The 17,360-nt window shown below is 38.4% G+C and overlaps 1 protein-coding gene across 12 annotated transcripts in view; it reads left to right on the forward strand.

The window, feature by feature from the left end:
• The window catches only part of LOC130577361 (neurexin-1-beta), a 647,097-nt gene that overhangs the window by 323,250 nt on the left and 306,487 nt on the right, over positions 1–17,360 (forward strand). The window lies entirely within an intron of this gene.

Here is a 17,360-nt window from a genome sequence, read left to right on the forward strand (position 1 = left end):
ACCGTCAAGGCAACATTTTAAACCGGTGCCTGAAGCTTTATGTTGTTTTAATATCAGATATTTAAATGGACTGGTAAACCCTGTGAAAATCTGTAAGGCTCATGGTAAGGACAAAGAATATTCCTCATAAATGATTTTAGATAATGTGCAATCTCAAACACGGGCAGAACTTGGTTTTATTACACTTGATTCCAAATCTAGATGATTACCTGTTCAATGCAGTCCCTTTCCTGCACAAATATTACAAGAGTTTTTTTTTCCTGATTGAAAACACGTTTTACATTTTGTTATCTTAATGTAGCACTATCACAAGGGCTATAATTACTGTGAAACAGTTGAGAAGGCTTATTATCTCTCTTTGTGGATTTCTTTAGGTGACACACTAAACATGCCAATAATAAAAGCATGCCGAGTATTTTAGTTCTTTTAGATTTCATCTGAGTAACACGCAGCAACCATCTGGTCTTTCAGGAAAAGCTTAAATGTGTCAAAAAATAAGGGTCCTGATTCACCAGCTTTATTATGTAGGTTTTTTTCCAGTCTAACCTTATTGATCTAAATAGAATTATTCAGAAGTGATGATGGAATAATAATGGAAGAGCCATCCTGTTACATGGTAAATGATAGAACTGAGCTACTGAGTTTTGTTTTTAATTCATTATATTTGTAACATCCAAATGTTGAACATTTTTATATCCATATGAAGATGGAATTTCCTTAAGGTCTAGTCAAGCATTTTGGATTTTTCTTGTCTTGTTCTGGTTCTCCTCTCTACAGCAAGATGTGCCATCTTGGACAAACCCTAAAACAGCAGAATATTTATAATYTGAAAAGCTTTTGTCTCAAACTGTATTAATCACAAGGCTAGAATATTAACTATATGCAAAAACTAATTATTTATTCCCATTAAAATTCCAAAACTAGGGAAAGGACTCACTCTGCTTCCCTGCAGTTGCTCACATGGTAGAAATGAAATGTGGTATCAGAAAACCTTCAATGATTTGAGCAAAGGTTTGGCTTTACTTTATGTGTATGAGTTTGCACTTCCCAGCAATGTGTGTGGTTAGTCATATTGCTAAACATACGTCTTTAAAAAGTTTCATTCCCCTATCTGCTACAAAAGATAATTGATACTGTTTTGCTTTTAAGTCATTGTTTGTGTTTGGTGAYCTTTTGAGTTATTTCAAAAGTAACTAAAGTTACAGACAGAGATAAGAAAACTTAGTGTATAAATTTTTTTTGTAGTAATTGTTGTGTGGACCTGGAATATTCTGTGAATTATTTCTTCAAGTGACAGCTAATGCATCAATTTGGCAAACTGATGAGCTTACTTAAGCAAGATATTTACCAATCTGTGAAGGGTCATTTATATAGTAAAGTCATGGACTGCATTGCACACAATTGAGGTATTTCACAATATGCTATTTCTGATGATGGTAAAGGAGTCCTTTTAGTAGATGGCTGGTAAAAATAATTACTTTATTCCCAGATAAACCTTTTCTACAATATTTTTTTTATCACAGGAATGAAATATAAATTTATCCTCAGTATGGATATTTTGTAATAGAATGCAGAGTCTAGCAAATATAAAGGATTTGGTTTCTTCTTTATCTTGGCTCCTTAAATTAGTTCAGATACCAAAAAGTCTGCAAAGCACATCTAACAGGAGAGAATTTTCATAATGGTAAATATGCCAGAGRGGAGGAAAAATGATGTTGTCAATGTCATCTCAGTGCTCGGAGCCTGCTCTCTGCTGTGTTTGGGAAAAGCACAATGGGAAGAGAAATGAGGAAATGTTACTACAGCTTCTGAAAAGTGGCACAGGCTGCACACCACAGACTAAACTTCACAGCCCAGAAATGAGACACTTTCCCTTCATGGGAGGAAAGATTATCTCAGTGACAGGTCTGGAGCAGCACCTGCTTGTTGCTGAAAATGCATCCMCTTCAGGAAGGGTGTGGGCACGCTCCTCAGCATGTTTCCATTGCAGATTGTGCGGGGAGCCTCGCCGCTTGACAGAAGCTCAAATTTAACCCAGTGCTGCTACTCAGGCAGACCTGGGCTCACTTCACATCTGAATATACTGCTTTATGTAAAACAGAGCACTCAAGGCATCAGAATCTCAAAGACAGAGATTTTTTGTTGTCAAACCCAAAAATTGGCCATCTGAAAATAAGTATCGATGGTAATAAGAGAAACAGTTAATAGTGCTTAGTTCCTCAGCCAAGCTGGTGGTATCTCTGTGAAGACACTCTTAGAAAGTGTGCCATCCTTTCCAAAATGCTGGACAGATGAAGGAAGAGGGAACAAAACAAGTGAGAGAACAAAAAAAGTGAGAGAAATAGCAGAGGGAACGTCAGTGTCAGAGAAGGGGGAGTGGGTGTTTGCCYGGGTGGGTGTTTCACCATCGGCCAAGATTTACCCCACCACACCTCACCTCTGTTTTGCTCCAGGAGCTCTCAGGGCACATATCTGAGCACAAATTTCAGTAACAAAGAGTCCAAGGAGGGAGAGGACCTGTGGGGATTGTTAATTGAGCCCTCAGTGTTAGATAGTACAGGTTGTCTGGGTCATCCTGGCCAAAGATGAAGGCTCCATAACCACTCTGGAAAACCTGTGGCAGTGCTTATTCACCCTCACATTACAGATATTTTCCATAAGTTTAAATGATATTCCATATATTTCAGTTTGTGCCTATTGCCTCTTGTTCTGTCACTGTGCACTGGGAAAAATCTGTCTTCTTTACCTCGCATACCTCAGGTATTTTAAAACATTSATGGATCCCCACTGAGCCTTTTGTCCTGGCTGAACAGTCCCTTCTCCCTCAGCCTCTCTCCATATGACAGAGCCCTTGATGGCCTTTGTGGCCCTTTGCTGACCTTTTTCTTGTGTCCTCCTGTTGTTCTTGCCCTGGGGAGGGGGGACAGTGCCCCAAATGCACCTCAGCAGTGCTKGGCAGAGCRRAAGGATCACATYTCTCAACCTTTCTGYAMMWTTTWMCMMCMRSMAMCSRKKKTKGKKKKTTTTTTKCTGCAARAACACGTTGCTGACCCATGTGCWACTTGTTGACTATCAGGATGCCCAGATCCCTCTCTGCCAAGCCRCTTTCCAGCTGGTCAGGCCCCAGCTCGTCCTGGTGTGAGGGTTTATTCCTCCCCAGGTGCAGGATTTGGCAATTTTTTTTAGGAGGTTCTTGTCAGTCCACTTCTCCAGCTYGTCAGCATCCCTTTGAATGGCAGCACACGCATCTGGTCCATCATCCCCTCCTCCCAGCTTTGGATCAGCTGCAATTTGCATAAATGTGCACAAATTACCTTGCTGCATTCGAACTGACACTCTTGGTGTGTTTCCCATAGTAACCCCAGAGCACGAGGATCTGCACACATCATTTCTGCCCTTTGCAATGCACATGTTTCACGTGTATCACTCTTGTCTRAGATTTCCAAAACAGAAAGWGCAGAGGAAACAATGGAAGAAATMGTTTCTTGGAAAGTGTTACAATGCRTTCTTCTAATACACTGTGTGAGATGTTTCTCTAATTTTTCTGATCATGACAAATTGTTACTCCTGTGCCATTCCTTGTATTGTTGGAGGTGAAAATATGGAAATGAAATTGAAGAATTTTTGGTAAAGTTCTGTCAAAATAAGCACCATGTGAGGCAGATTGTTTTCTCTCTTAGTCCAAGAGTGTCCTCTGTGTGTCTGCTAGGGAAGAGGGAGAAATTTAGGAAGGCGTTCCTATGGAAAAAGACCTCGGCCAGGTAACTGTAAGGATATGATTTTACAGCTGGCAATCAGAAACACTCATCACACAAGTTTTTCTTGATTGCAAACCTCAAAAATCCCCTCCAGTGGGTCTGAAGTGCCTGTAAACCCTAAGCCTCCATGGGGGCAGAGGTGGGAGCCCTCAGTGTTCTGCAGTGTTCTGTCTGCTGGAAGATAACCCAGGCAGGAGGAMTTTTGACCCCAAGACACCATAMAGTTTATCATATTCTTGCTTTYGATGTKATATGACATTTTGAGAGTTGGGGCRCCAGCGCTCTTCAGATGTGATAARAGGAAGTGTTGCACTGATTAGCATAAAGCAGACCTGCAGTGGTTGTTCCTACAAAATGATATTATAGAAAGATTGTGCTAAAATCACTGTTAATGGCTGATTTTACAAATGGATGCATCTCCTCTAAGAAAATACATCATGAATGTAGTAACCATATCTTACAGCAGTTTRTGCAATGAAATCTATCCTCCCAGCTTTTCTTTTTTWAAAAAAATAAGAATAGGGTTGAAAATTACACTGGCACAGCAAAACAAATCTATGAGAGATTATCTGCTTTCTATAAGTGTGCATCTATAAGTTTTCACTGGGGCAGTCTGTAAGTATAGCCATATTAGTGAATGTAATGGCACATTTGTGGAAACAAATACTGCTATCATGGCAYAGAAAACAGCAGACATAATAACATTGTCACATTGCATTAGGATAGAAAWGTTCTGTGCCAAATTACGGGGCAGCTTCAACACTGTCTGTTGCCATGAAGGAATAATTGGCATGGTACTCGCCATGGTATAACCAACATTGTGTCAACACTTCCACTAAAATCCAGTTCTGAGGAGTTAGTGCTTCACCAGGTAGTCTCTCCTGGCTAGGAATTCAACATGTTCAACCACTGTGAGTATAAAGCAGTTTTTTGAAGGTTCTTSTATTTTATTTTTACTCTCTTTCAAGAAAAATCAAAAGTCCAAATTCAAATGGAGAACTGTGTCAGTATTACAAGGCATGGCTTCACATAAAACATTTTGGGATTTTTTATTACTTGTATTGCAGAGMTGTCTTTTACCTAAGACTTTACCTGTCCTTGCCAGATTAAACTCCAAGTGTGTGTTGGCTCTCCTAATCCCCTTTCTGTAATGGGGGCAGAAACGTGTGTTTCCAGAAAAACAAATCCTAATTATTTCATTGTGTGAACACGCTGAGCTGTGGATRTTTCTGACTGTTGATGAGGATATTAGAAACAAGGCACGGTAAAAATGCATTAATTAATGTTTATGAGAGATTTGGATAATACAGTATTTGATATGACAAAAATTTCAGAAGAAATTGAATTCTCTCTTCAGTGTAGTATTTGGACAGTKTATTAAGTAGTACTGAAGTTGAACCACAAAACTTCTAAATATTGAGTCAGCATTCAGCATTACATGARTGGTTTTATAAACACCAGCCACCTTCGCTGCAGAACTCAGATCAAAACAGCACATTCTCACACTGAATGAGACAAGAGTCTTGTGCTTTGGGAACATGTAATTAGTGAGTCTGTAACAGCYCAGATGCAAGGCAGGTAATTCAATATTTCACACAAGTGTAGATATGAATATCCTGAGGCTTGCAGCATTTAATGTTTTGCATGTGTATGTACACAATGGAAAAAAAATCACACACTATATTTATAGTGTATAAAAATAGGAGCATTTATTATTTTCTCTTATGCACTGACTATTTAGAGCTTTCTGAGCTCTCGTGTGCTGGTGAGAATTGGGTGGTCATTCTTCCTTCTGCATTGCAACTGGGTGATACTCACTTTGTATTGTCAGTCCACCATTACACAAAAGATGGGTTTAAATCATTTTGCTGCATGATTTCCTTCTTATTTGTTAATTGATTTAACTGTTATGGATGGTGCATCTTTTGGACCTTCTGGCACCAGGGGTGTAAAATCAGTCAGAATGCTACTTTGGTGAACAGGATAGATACAAAATAAAGAAGTTTAATTGATCCAGTGACCAAAAGCTGAACTAACCATAATAGCCACTCTCAGCTGTACTTTCCAAAATGATATTACATATTCCTGTCTGAGACTTTGCAGTTGCTAGCTACCAATAAACATATAACCTGCTCTGAAGAAAAGGGATAGGAAATTCCTCAAGAGTACTTTAAAACACATTTGATTTTCATCTCCAGTAGCTGAGAATGAAAAAGATTTGTCCCTGATAGCATACCAGTCTAAATACTTCATATGATTATTTTGCCACTGAGACTCACTTTGCACATGAGAAATAAAGATAGCTGTGCACAAAATTACAGTGCAGGGCAAGATGGTGGAGTGAACTAATTGAAGAAATCTCAATTTGTTCAGCTTATCTTTTCTGATATCTCTCTACAATGAATATCTGGAATTTCTGATGACAAATTCCAGTGGCCTAATTTGTATAAGTTTCAAAGGAAGTAGGGCTTTACACGCATCTTGAAAATGCAGAGAAATTGAGGTGTTTAAAAAGCTGTAAAAAGAGCAAGGAAAGTGTTGCCTGTGAGCCATGGCTGTCAGCCAAAAATAAAGTTACTTATTTTTTGTTGTTTTTATTGGAAACCTAATCAGGATAGACTTCACCTGGAACTGTCAGGCCCCTGTGATGTTATATGCCACCATGTRGTGCTTCAGGAAGAATTGTGGAGTTTGGTGCGCAGATGACAACACTTTTTCAAGCTTTTATTGTCCCAGCTCTCTTAGATTTTTTTTTTTCCTTCTGTCTTCTATGTGGATTTTGCAGTGTGTAAATTTTGAAGTATGTAAATTTTAGCTTTTTGCTGAGATGTACCAGTCTTTTAATTAAGTGAACAGGCATGGCTTTCTTGACAGTTTGAAAACAAGTTTAAGAATCTCTTTCTTGTTTACATACAAATTCTGGAGCGGTCGGTTAGATGAACTATCCATTCCTAAAATAGCAGAGGAATTTCCATTTTCTTAAATACATTGCAAAATATAGCTTTAAAAAATGGAAACAATAGCAAGTTGTTTGGCAGTCACTGTAGGAGCTCTTTCATGCAAGAATATTTCTAGCAAAGAGTAACAAGTAAAGTATTAAGTGGGATACTTGATACAGAAAAATWAWAAAAAAAARCTTTCAAGGTAGCCAAAATACATTGGTATGATTGYGCTTGTAGCTCAGACAGAAGCAATTATGCAACATTTCTGGCCTACTCAGAGACTTTTTTTATTTCACAATATTAAAAATGGAACATAGTGTCAGAAAATTGCAAGCTTCTCTCTGCCTCTAGAGGAATCAAGGGAGTAATTAAATTGGATTTTGGTATGTCAATAATATCTTTCTCTTATTAATGGCATAATAATTTTGTAAATCAAATCCTRGAAGTGTTTCCAGTGTCATAAAGGTGAAAATGATTAAGGGTTAATTAAATATATTCTCATGGAACTAAAATTGTTCTGTTGGGTATCATTAGATTCCTTTCTCTTGAACTTCCAATTATTACAATTTAATGGCATATTATGTACAGTTCTGACCTGAAATTTGTGTAGCCAAAAGCTGTTCACAGCAATGAGCACATTGGCTGACKGCAGTCATTATTCCTTCTCCCAGAWTTCTCTGAACATCCCAGCAATATCATATATTAAAATCARTTTTGGGTAGCTGGTCATTTTCTGAGCTAGATTAATCATCACACGCGGCACAGCTGGAGCAGAAGTTTTAACTTTGGAACGGTATCGTTCGCTCATCTCCAGCAAACCCAATAAAAAGGCAATGAGTAAGTGCTACCTTTTTTAACAGCTGACGGCTGCTAGGGTCACAAACGGTAAGGAAGAAGAAGAAAAGCTTTCCCAAGCAGCATCTTCTCTAACCCACAGCATGAAAATAGCTCAAAGTGCATGAGGATAGTTTGGGAACGCACGTCTGTTTCATGTGTGAGGCATTCAAGCACAATGGAGCTTCAGAAAGATAAAATTATTCCGTTTTTCTGAAGTCTCTCCAGCGGGACTGGGGTTGCTAAGGCAACCTGTTCTTCCTCAGCATGTGCTCTGGCTTGACAGCTGCATAGGTGGGTTCCATTCAAAGGGGCTGCACACGTGTGAGCCGTTCCTGTAAAACGGGATTTGGTCCGACTCTTGACACAGCCTTCTCTTGTACCAGATTCCGCAGAAGATGAAGGCAAAAAAAGCCTTTCTGTTCAAGGCAGAGTAAATAAAGTGCCCTGAATGTGCKATAGGTAAATCGGGGTGTGGCAGGGTCCAGATTAAAGGCGCAGTGCATTATGCAGGTATTTTTGCAGCTTTTGTGGTTTTGTTCCTGAGCTGCAAAATATTTGCGCCTGTTTTGGCCACTGTGGGCCTGCCCCTCCGCTTGACTAGCAATCAATCTAAATGAAATGTCCATATTTTCCTTGGCACATGCATCTGTAAGGGTGCTTATTCTCCCAAAGTCACCTGCAATGTTTAAGATCCTTCAATATTTCATTTTAACTGAGGATTGTGAATCTTGTGCACTGCTGTTGTGGCTGGAATTCTTCACAGCAATTTTCTAATTAGGTATTCCAGGATATTGTGGAAAAAGGTAACAGAGTCAGTAATAAAAGCATGAAAAAAAATACTGAGGGAAGCAATGTTTGCAGGACTGAAGGAATCTTACCAGGTTTTAGTGTCTGGTTGCTTAATGAAGGCAACTGCAAAATGAAGTCCCAGCCTGGGGAAAATCACTCTGTATTAAAAGCAGTCAATACCCAGGTTGGGTACTGGAGAGCTGGAGCTGTGGAAAAGAGGGTGAGGAGCAGCTAAAGCTCATGAAGCTGTTTGGGACCCAAAAACCCAATTAAAAGTTTGTGTTGAGGATGCACGTCAATTTTGTGCTAATTCTTGAGGAATGTTCATGCTGCTGAGCTTTATGTTATCACTCTCCTTAATGAAGCCGCACTTTGAATTGAAAACAGACGTATTCAGAAGCACATCGTGTCACTGTAAACAGCCACACACTAAAAMCCACTTAAAATGCATGATATGAAATATTCAATGTCAAAGTGCATTAATATTTACAGATACCATTTGCAAATCATCTCAGACTTGGAGTCTGCTTTACCATAAAAGGGAGTCCTCACTACAGGATGTTTTGATGTTTTAAGATTCTCTCYCTTTTAAAGAGTGCAAATTTCAAGGAAACTTCTAATCAGGTCAATGATCTGATCTTTAGACAGGAYAGATGCTTTCTACCAGCAAACTGAAATTCAGTTACAATCTGAGTCTCAAATCACCAACTGAATGACTCAATTGTAACATATTGAAATCCAAAGTCACAGTGAGTAGAGGGTCACAGTGTTTTCCCTCTCCTTCAAGTATTAAACYCAGTTCTTAAAATTAAACCCAGAGATTTTAAAATAACTTGAAATTCTTTCTACTCTCCTTTTCTTTTCCTTTTTATCCTGCCTTCTGGATCACCAAAGCAGGTTGGCCATAGGTTGATTGTGGTCATGAATTTTCCTCTGTTCCAGTAGTGAGTGTGGCTCCTTGGCCAAGTTCTGCTTCACTGTTGAGCTCCAGTCTTTCCTGTTTTATTCAGTCTTTTCTTTGTTCCCTGCAAAAAAAGGATGGGGACACATTTTAATAGGTTTCCTTTTGTAATCCCTGGGGGGAAGTCTTCATGGTAGTTTTCATAGGAGGAAATATTCAAGATGATAGTATCTCTGTAATTGAAAGCACTACCAGGAATAAATGAAAAATGTTTCCAAATTTGCTGGACCAACAGCAGCATGCCAGATCAAGTTAAAATACTTTCACAACGGAGTAGATTGAATTTCTGTACAACTGGGGCCTGAACAGTTTTAAAATCATAATTTGGGGAACATGTTACTGAGCAAATGTAATCCCATTTCCCCCCTGAAATTCTACCCCAAAGCTTTTCTCTTTCTTGCCTCTACTTGCTACCAACATGTAATACCAGTGATATTTAATTTGAACTACTTAAAGCAGCTTTACTGGGGTRAGAGGCAACTTCAGAGAAAGCTTGTGTGACTCCAACAAAAGCACAGGGCCAAGAGATGATATTTTCTCTGAAGATTAACCTTTTCCTGTGTATGATAGTGCAYGCCAGACAACAGGCAAAAGCTGTTTTGTAAACTTATAACAAAAATGCAATGTATTGTACTTTCAGGTATGTAGAAAATATATTTCTTTTGAGATTTTCTGCACTGTATCGTTTTTTTTTTTTAACCAGTTGATCAGAAGATAAATAAGTTTTCTAGGGAATAGCTTTAACTTGTTTCCCAGCCCAATTTTCTAGGGAGAATGAGGTCAAGATTAAAGTTATGTTGTAAAAAAYATTGTAGAATTTAAGTGCTTTGGAAAATGTCAGTTTTGAAAGTCAAAACTGAAGGGTCTTTACACTTAGAGCAGGAACAGCATCTTAAGTAGAAACATAAAATTCCCCTAACACCCTTATAACATAACCCTACATAGGAATTCTCTAAGAGTTGGAATTCTGTTCCTTCTTTTTTACAGTTTCTATAAACTGTTGGCCCCATGTACTTTCCAAAACAGGGGTGTTGGTGGAAGTGGGGTGGCAAAGATATTTTTAAGTCACATCATGTAATTCAGTATCACCASAACAAGTGCAGTGCCTCTGGGGGGACCTGTTTGGAGCAAATTTCAGACTTTTAAACTTTTCAAGACTTTTAAACTTCTTAGGCCAGATCATCATCCTGAGCCAAGATCTTGGGGAGCTGCATYTTTAGCTTGAGATGCCAGAAATAATTAGTGTGGGATGGGGCTGCTGGGAACAGAGGTTAATATTGCTCATAATTGGTTATGRATGTGGAAATAGTGGTGGAGTTGTGTGTTAAACACTTTTTAAAACTGGCAAGCTTAAGCAAGAAAGAGATAATGTGGAAGCCTGTAGAGAATCATAACCTTGAATAAAGGTGTTAGCAGTTGTACAGCCTTAGGTGAAAAATTRTGGGCAACACTGGGTAGTTTGAAGYAAATTTCYAAGTGATMTCAAATATTAARAMCATWAGATCTACCAGTTTTTAAGAATAATAGAAAGTGTGGGGAAGAAACTCAATAGGATATCTGTACAARAGCCCTTGTCCATGTTTGGGTTTATTTAAACTGAAATGTGGACTACTGAGAAGCACCTGTACACTGGGCAATTACTATTCCCTCATGTGAATATTTTTGAAATTCAATATGTATGTTTATATGAGTAAAAATGTGAACAGTTACAGAATTATAGAAGGGGTCTCATATGTAGACAGAAACTTCTAGATAAACACACTCTCAAAGATAATTAAAATTATTCCCTTGTATCACTGTTACGTGATTCTGAATAAATCCTTTCTTCATCATTCTATTTGCAAATAAGTGAGTTTTTTGTTGGTTTTTTTTTTGGTTTTTTTTTTTTTTTTTTTTTTTTTTTTTTTTGTTTTTTGTTGTGTTTGGGGAGATGGGGTTTTTTTTGGGTTTGTTTGTCTGTCTGATTGTTTTTTGAAAGGAAGGGAGAGAATTTAATCATGGACAAATAACAACATTTAGGAATTTATTTTTTTCTGACTGAGATATATTTACCAGTAACCCTTTTTCACATTAAGATATCTCCTTAGCTGAGTTTCTGGGTTTCTTGACAGTGTGAACAATTTGCCTGTTTCCTTTTTCCTGCTTCAAGATGAAAAAGCTATAAACCCAACGATGAGGTTTAATATGAGTTGCACATTGCAYGTGTCCAGCTGTGTGAAAATTCAGGCATTTCATTGGATGAATTTCTTTAACTGAGAAGAGCTTTCATCTTTGTGGGCGAGTAAAACTGGAACAGGAGTAACACAGCCCCAGAAGACTTTTAGGATTTAACTTTTTTTTTGCTTTTAAATCTGAACATTCTTTATTATTCCTTGGGAGAGTGTGGTTTGGCTCCTCAGGTAGGAAGGTGGCAGTGATCCCGTAATTCTGTTTCGGCTGTGTGGTGCCAGGGCACAAGGGAGAGCCATGGCAATCCCCTCCAGGCTGTTTGCAGTAGCCACTGCATATTGCTTTTAGTGTAAAATACTCTGTAATTCTCACTGCAGCAATAAAATTCTTATGTATATATATTTATATATATATGTAACATAAAATAATTAGCCTTCATACACCACTCTGCCGCAGAGAGTTACAAAGATGTCTAATGAACATGAAGAATAAACAGTCCTGTCCAGGCTGCCTCTTTTTATTTTTGGCCAAGCCTTAGCTATTTAAGGTATGTAACTTGTTTAACCTACACTTGTCCTCAAAATATGATTGTGTCATCATTTATGTTCACTTTAAATCAGCTGTAAAAGGAAAAGATTTGCAATGATATTTATTTCTACTGCCATCTGTGCTCCAAAACTTCTATTTATTAGTGTATTTATGCCATTTAGATATAATGTGATTTATCTCTTCCCTCAGCTTAGTAAACATTTWGGTTGTAATTCTGTAGTTATTTATGACTGGACTTGAGGCTGTTTTYGAGCACTTTAAAACCTTTATTATTTTTTCCTCTTGGAGTGGCATAAAAAGGCCTTAAGTCAAAATCCAGTATATCAAAAGAAAGCCAGAGTAATTACCTTAAGAAGATAGAATGCAATAGCCCTGTCAGAACAGGAAATCTCCCCTCTGGCCCCAGCCTCTGGGACAGCAAAATAATTCCAGGAGACTGTGCWCTCACAAAGGAGATGAAAAGTTTTCTTCTCTGGCTCTGACTTTATTAACCTGGGTCATCTCTGGGATTCACAGGTACACTCTGCTCACCACCCACAAGGGCTCTTCTGCCTGCATGGGACGAGTGAGTTTGGGACCCATTCCTGTGGGATGTAAGTGGGACACAAATAAATCATCAGCTCATCCAAGCTGTTGTGGTGTTTTATACAGAAAGAGATTTCTGMTACCCAGAGTGTAACTTTTCCAGGAAAATGTGTCCAACATGTAGAGGAAATGCCAGCATTAATGTGACAGTGAACAATTTTGTCCACTCCAAACTAGCAGCAATATTTCATGCCTCTTTCAGAACAGCATCAAGTTTATAATGATGTTTGAGGTCTGAGTTCATCAATGATAGATACACTCGAAAATGGTGATAATACCAAAATACTCAGTCATCTTCAATGCCTATTTTTATGTGCACTTTTCCCCACAAGGTTTTAGAGCATCCCAAGTGGGTATGCTTCTRTAGCATGATGCCTGTTCATATTAATGTTGGAAAGAGAGATCAATGAATTTATTCATGAGAACATATATATATCAATTTTGCAGACAGCAAAATAAGTAAGCAACGATGTTGTGGTTATCATGATTAAGCATCACCTCTGAAAACTCTCTTTTCAGTGCTGATATTTGCCCTGTGTTTAAGTTGGGTTTAGTCAATTGTAAAGATCAGATTGGGAGCAATTTCGTTGCTGATTTGAAAAGTGGGAAATAATTTTTTTCTGCCTATCTGAATGTCAGTTTGCCAGGAAGAAATTTAAATGTTACAGAATGGAGCCTGGCAATTATTGCCAATTGCAACTTAAATGGCAATGGAACTCTGATATCAGTATTCCTGGCATGGGTTGGTTTTTGAGTTTTGTTATTTGTTTCTTTTTTGTGAGTGTGTAGTTTTTGTTTGGTTGGGTTTTTTTTGGTTGTTGGGGGTTTTTGAGGGTGTTTTGGGGGGGGGGGGGTTTGGTTTTTTTTTGTTTTTTTTTTGTTTATTTGCTTGGTGGTTTTTTTTGTTGTTGGGTTTTTTGGTGGGTTTTGGGGGGTTTTGAGAGTTTTTGGTTTATTTTGGATGTTTGGGAGGGTTTTAGGGTTTTTTGGTTTTGTTGGTTGGTTGGTTGGTTTTTTATTCCAGTCTTTGCAACATGTACCTGTTGTTTCATTTTCTATGATTAAATTGGGATAGACAGCTATGGCGATCAATCTGATGTCATAAAAAGTCCTCCTGATATTACACTCCCTTCATTTTTATCTCTTCTAAAATATTTCCAAATCTCCTTTTCCTTTTAATATATTTCAGTAACTTTGTTTACTGGCTAAATTTTACTGTGATGGAGTTTATGGATAAAGCTGTGCTAAATTCATTGGAAGCAAGGTGGATTTCTAAGAGGCAGCCACAAGTGCTGTCTCTGCCTGGTGGCACCCAGGCCCTGATAGGTCTGAAATGTTGTTTCCTGTGCTGAATGTGCAGAGCCTGTGCCTGGCTGGGGCTCTGCTGTGTGGCTGTAAAATCCACGGTGTGGCACAGGGCCATTATTAAATTTACTGTACACTCCCGTGGTTCCTGGCAGCKAAGCCTCCTCTAACTGAGAAGCCATTCAAATCAGCTCCTCAGGCAAAACATCCATTAAACTTTTTTTCTTGAAAGACAAAAAAAAAATCTTCTGCTAATTTGMTGCAATTTATGTTTGCTTTGTGATTCTGCAGCCGAGCCTGTCAGTGAAGCTGTGCTAATCATTGGGAGGCTGGTGCCTCATGCATTCAGACATCCTACAACTGCCACTCCTCAGCTAAAACAATATTCTAAAAGAATTTGGTTTTATTTTATCCAGCGTGGTTAGAGCCTTATGGCATATGATTTTGCAATTTTTTTTTTTTTGCACCTTAAAAATACCTGAGTGTTTTGTTTGATGAAATAACTGTGCTTACAGAGTACTTTTTCCTTTTATACAGYGTGGTTTAACAACAGAAAATGGGTGTCTCACAGATAAAATTACATACTGCATRCTCCTGTGTCCTGTCTCTAAGGCTTAAGCCCTATAATCTTTTAAAAATTGGTCATTAGTTGCTTATCTTCCATAATGTTACTGTTGACTAAAATTTTGGAAAACAGTTAAATTATAAAAAAAAAAGAAATAGGAGGCAGTAGGTAGCATTTTGTGGGAAAACCATTAGAAATAGGAAGTGTGTAGGAGAAATATTTCTTATAAAAGGCTTCAAGACCCCAGAAATCAAAGAAGAAAAACAAATTGTTTAACCATGTTAGCATTTTTTTCCCCTCTTTTGGAGACACATAGAAACTTTATCAGTGGAACYTGATTATCTCATGTAAAAAGCTGCAGCTCCATTCAGATTTTGAGTAAGCATTTTCCATTCCACTGGACTCCTTCACGCTTGAAATCTGTGTCTGTTGCTCATCTGACAAGCTTAATGCTAAAAAAAAAAATTACAAAACTAATTGCCATTCTGGAGAAAGTGAACAAGTCAAGAGTGTGGTGCTTTCTATTGATATTTTAGTATTGGTTTGAAAATGGGTGAATATCCACCTCAGCTGGCCATGCAAGGGCAGGGAGGAGTTTATACTGGTCACATGAACAGTTTGTTCAGACAGAATTTTCAGGTGACTTGCTTGCCCATATTCATATGGATGTCTAGGATTTAGAGTGGTGTTTGGGGCTGCAAGGAGGGGCACTATCATGTGCAGTGGCAGTAGCAGTTTGCATAACTAATTTCCTGCTCTCTTCCCAGTTGTTTCTAAATCCTAGAAAGAGGGTGAGAGTAACTCATGCTGTCTGAGGCCGGGATAGTTCCCCTAATAAATAAGCAATTATTTTAGCTAACTAAGACATTTCAGACTCACAACATGAGCTATTTTATGTTATTCTCCTCTGATTTGGGTTTTTTCCCCCTCATTTTGGTCTCAGTGTCATGATTATATCAGAGGTTTTACCACACTGGGATGAACCCACGATCCAACTCATTCACTTTTCTCTATTTGTGAGAACAGATGCTTCTGGTGAGTGCTAGAAATCTTCTGAATGACTGAGCTTACTTTTAGGAAATGTTGACATTTAAACCCTCTCTTTACATTTATTCCTGGGCAAGCTTTTGTTTCTTAGGMAGTGACATATCAACAGAGAGATATGAAAGACAGGATATGTAGTAACACTTATTCTAATTTCACTTTAATTTCATTTCAGTGTGGGTCTAGGTAAAGGAGCACAGTTGTGTTTCACAGTTTTATCAGAGTAATGCCAGATCTTCATGTTGTTTAATCCCTGTTTAAAACTTCCTATAATCCTGGGTTTAAATTTCTAGTATACAAAGTCTGTTGCATTAGCTACAAAAGTTCTGGATATTTTAATGAAATGCCATTTCTCTTAAGCATTTTAGCATATAGCAGTGTTGACTCTGTGCTGAAATTTCATTTTGCTTGGAATTCAGCAGCCGTGATTATCAGGGCACAATTGCAGCCTTAGTGCTCTCTGGTAAGGATGGGAAAATTGCTCAGACTGAAATGATTTGCAAATTTCTGCACATCAAGGGGTTGCCTGCCAAGATTTTGCTTTTCACAAATGTGAATCTCTCGCAGTGGGAACACACATGGGCAATTGCTCTCCAAGAGATGCTTTATTCTCAAATTTGCTTTCCCTAGCTTGAGGCAGTTGCGTGTTAGTTCCAGGTGCCTGTTGTGGACAGCTCCATCTGACCATCTACAGAACCGTTTGAGGTAATTTTGCATCCTTGTGGAACTTGTTAAAAAGCCATTTCAGAGAGGCATTCTGGGCTTTCCAGGTAGGACAGCTTGCTGAGCTGGATGGGAAGAGCATGTTTGTGTGTATCTCTGAAAGATGGATTGGAAACAACTGAGAGATCAAAACAGCAGGGCCTTGGGAGGGGAACAGAGATGGCTCTGTGTCTGTGGTGTCCCCACCTAGAGACAAGTGACTTCCACGGAGATCAAAGGATGCTGCTGATCTCAGGCAGCCTTCTGTAAACTGAGGGGAGAATATAAATTAAAAAGTGCAGACAAGTGCTCTGATGTGAAGTGACTGAGACCAGCCTTCAGCCTTTGTGATTGCAGTCTCACGACCTGTGGAGCGCAGCTTCCCATGGCTGCGTTCACATAAGAGAAAGAAAAAACGATTTTTCTTTCTTTTATCTTTCCCCTTTTCCACTTAGTTTAAAAAAGGAGCAACTAGACAAACAGCTGAGCAAACCCACCACACTGTTCTCTTTATTACCATTATCTTTTGGGCTTAAACGTTGAAGTTGGAGGTGATAACTTTGAGACCTGGGGGAAAAAAAAAAAAAAAAAAAATTATGACTCTGGTGTTCATAGGAAACATCAACCAAGATATGCACCCCAGAAGATCATTGTCACAAAAAGGAGCCAAATTCCTTATTTTAAAATATTCCATAGGGGGCAAATTCTACTAAAAACAATAAACTGTCTTCCATGGTCATATCATCATTCTGATCATACAAATACTAAAATAAAGWGGTTTGTTCTCGTGGAATGTCACAACACTAGGGCAGCACTAGTTGCTACCATGTCTTCTGACTTCATTGCAGCCTTCAGTCATTTCTGCTTGGGTTTGGAACTAGAAGAAAGTGAATTTACCTGAGTGTGGCCTCTTAGCACAAATTACCACTAAATATTATTTTCAGACCTCTCTGCAGAAAACACAAAGTAGACAATGTCTAGTAGACAAAGTAGACAATGGCTTCTGAGTAGCAGATGAAGAATGAATAAAGAATGTATTTTAGGGACTGATATAGCCAGCTAGAGAACACAAAGCTGAGGCAGCTGGACATGCACAAAACTTTTTTTTTATTCCAGGGGTGTGTAGATGATGGCATCCAACTATGTCTGTAGTG

This window comes from Malurus melanocephalus, unplaced genomic scaffold (genome assembly GCF_030028575.1).
Source record: "Malurus melanocephalus ecotype Western Australia unplaced genomic scaffold, MMel_1.1 scaffold_175, whole genome shotgun sequence".
NCBI lineage: Eukaryota > Metazoa > Chordata > Aves > Passeriformes > Maluridae > Malurus > Malurus melanocephalus.